Below are 2695 nucleotides of genomic sequence, written 5' to 3'. Positions count from 1 at the left end.
GGGTCCGTCCTCACGGTCGCAGGGCCTGCTTTTGCAGATGTGAGGAGTTTATTGAATTTTACAGTGTCGTAGACCTTGGCTGGCATGGAAACTCTAACACAAAACAGCAGCCCCCGCCACTCAGACAAAAGCGTGAAGTTTATTCAATTTGAACGGCCACCCTTCTATGAGAGATAATACGCTGGCCAAACAGAGCCTTACATTCAACACTCAAAGAGCTAAACTGTTAAGGCAGCCTGTGGCAAGTCTCTGGGAGTGCTTTATCTTGATCTTCTTTGGGTTATTTGTTCTTGATGTGCCAGCTGTTATAAGTTTAAGAAAATAATGAAAACCTCTTCTTGTACCTTCTGGAGACATTTCCGCCAGCCATAAACTTAAGACCCGCTTGGTTTCCTTATTAGCAGGGTGGTTGATGCAGCTGTGCTTTCTGGCTTCGGTTTGAGGAAAATGGAGCAGCAGAGTTTTGTAGATGTGAGGAGTGGGATGAAACTGCTTTGACCTATCAGGAAGAGCTGAGGGTCCAAGAAGGGGCTGTTCAAAAGCCCCTGGCACTACAATTACTTGCCATTATTTAACGGTCAAGCGTAATAACGAACCGCCTGCTCCTGCTCACCTACTTCTGGTCCACTGTTGAGAACTACAGAAGGTGGACAAAACAGCAGAAACATCGACCGATAGGTTAATATAAAGGATGTGCTAAGGAGGAGGGCCACATCACCTTTCAGAACGGCTTCAGCCCTTCCTGATTGCCGTCATACCAGTTCTGAACTGGATCTACTGGGATATTGCGCCATTATACCAGAAGAACAAAATCAAGTTCTTTAACATTCTTTGCGTTACATTTTTTTTCTCAAAGTCGCATTGCAAGTGATGTGACTGTAACTTTCAGATTCACCAGAATCACTTTTGGTTTCACTGACGGTTTCAATTTCATTGCCTGAAGACAGACTCACCTCATCATCACTACTGGTGAGAGGCACTTCTTACAAGACACTATTATGAGGCTAGGAAAGACATGTCCACACCGCTGCCCGGGTAACACTCACGCCCGACGCTTACGTAAGACACACCTACACTATTGCCCTGGTAACTCAGGCCTGACATTTGCGTAAGACACGCCTACACCGTTGCCTGGGTAACACTCGGACATGATGCTTATGTAAGACACGCCTACACCGTTGCCCGGGTAACACTCAGGCCTGACGCTTATGTAAGACACACCTACACCATTGCCCCGGTAACTCGGACCTGACACTTGCGTAAGACACACCTGAACCATTGCCCGGGTAACACTCGGACCTGACGCTTATGTAAGACACGCCTACACTGTTGCCCAGGTAACACTTGGGCTTGACGCTTACATAAGACACGCCTACACTGTTGCCCTGGTAACTCGGGCCTGACACTTGCGTAAGACACACCTGAACCATTGCCCGGGTAACACTCGGACCTGACGCTTATGTAAGACACGCCTACACTGTTGCCCAGGTAACACTCGGGCCTGACACTTGCGTAAGACACACCTGAACCATTGCCCGGGTAACACTCGGACCTGACGCTTATGTAAGACACGCCTACACTGTTGCCCAGGTAACATTCGGGCCTGACACTTATGTAAGACACGCCTACACCATTGCCCAGGTAACACTTGGACCTGATGCTTATGTAAGACACGCCTACACTGTTGCCCAGGTAACACTCGGGCTTGACACTTATGTAAGACATGCTTACACTGTTGCCCAGGTAACACTTGGGCTTGACGCTTACATAAGACATGCCTACACTGTTGCCCCAGTAACTCAGGCCTGACACTTGCGTAAGACACACCTGCACCATTGCCCGGGTAACACTCGGACCTGACGCTTATGTAAGACACGCCTACACCGTTGCCCAGGTAACACTTGGACCTGACGCTTATGTAAGACACGCCTACACTGTTGCCCAGGTAACACTCGGGCTTGACACTTATGTAAGACACGCCTACACTGTTGCCCCAGTAACTCGGGCCTGACACTTGCGTAAGATACACCTGCACCATTGCCCGGGTAACACTCGGACCTGACGCTTATGTAAGACACGCCTACACCGTTGCCCAGGTAACACTTGGACCTGACGCTTATGTAAGACACGCCTACACTGTTGCCCAGGTAACACTCGGGCTTGACACTTATGTAAGACACGCCTACACTGTTGCCCCAGTAACTCGGGCCTGACACTTGCGTAAGACACACCTGCACCATTGCCCGGGTAACACTCGGACCTGACGCTTATGTAAGACACGCCTACACTGTTGCCCAGGTAACACTCGGGCCTGACACTTATGTAGGACACATGTACACTGTTGCCCGGGTAACACTCGGGCCTGACACTTACATAAGACACGCCTACACTGTTGCCTGGGTAACACTCAGCACTATTCCTGGTGGCACTTTTACAGCACAACTAAACTTCAGGCCTTACGCAAGCCATGCCTACACCATTGCCGGGATAACACTCGGGCCTGACGCTTATGTAAGACACGCCTACACTGCTGCCAGGGTGATTGGGGATGCCATGGAAGGAATTTGAGTTTACCCTGGTGTACGGGGAGGTGTACAGGGAAGTGTACTGGGAAACCACTGAATGTTATGATTCTGGCCTCATAAAATAACAACCTTAAGGAAATAGAATGCTTCAGGCCTGACCAGATTCCAAA

The 2695-nt window shown here is 49.5% G+C and overlaps 1 long non-coding RNA gene across 1 annotated transcript; it reads right to left on the bottom strand.

Moving 5' to 3' along the window:
- Positions 1 to 1538: 1538 nt before the first annotated feature.
- Positions 1539 to 2189, bottom strand: LOC127527038 (uncharacterized). The gene is made up of 3 exons (XR_007934398.1): positions 2030 to 2189; positions 1857 to 1980; positions 1539 to 1654 (listed from the first exon to the last, which is right to left on the bottom strand). It is a non-coding gene; the product is annotated as an uncharacterized LOC127527038 (long non-coding RNA).
- Positions 2190 to 2695: the final 506 nt, after the last annotated feature.

Source organism: Erpetoichthys calabaricus, chromosome 3 (genome assembly GCF_900747795.2).
Source record: "Erpetoichthys calabaricus chromosome 3, fErpCal1.3, whole genome shotgun sequence".
NCBI classification, from domain to species: domain Eukaryota; kingdom Metazoa; phylum Chordata; class Cladistia; order Polypteriformes; family Polypteridae; genus Erpetoichthys; species Erpetoichthys calabaricus.
Note: the sequence above shows the minus strand (reverse complement) of the source record. Positions and strands in the feature narration are given on the sequence as shown.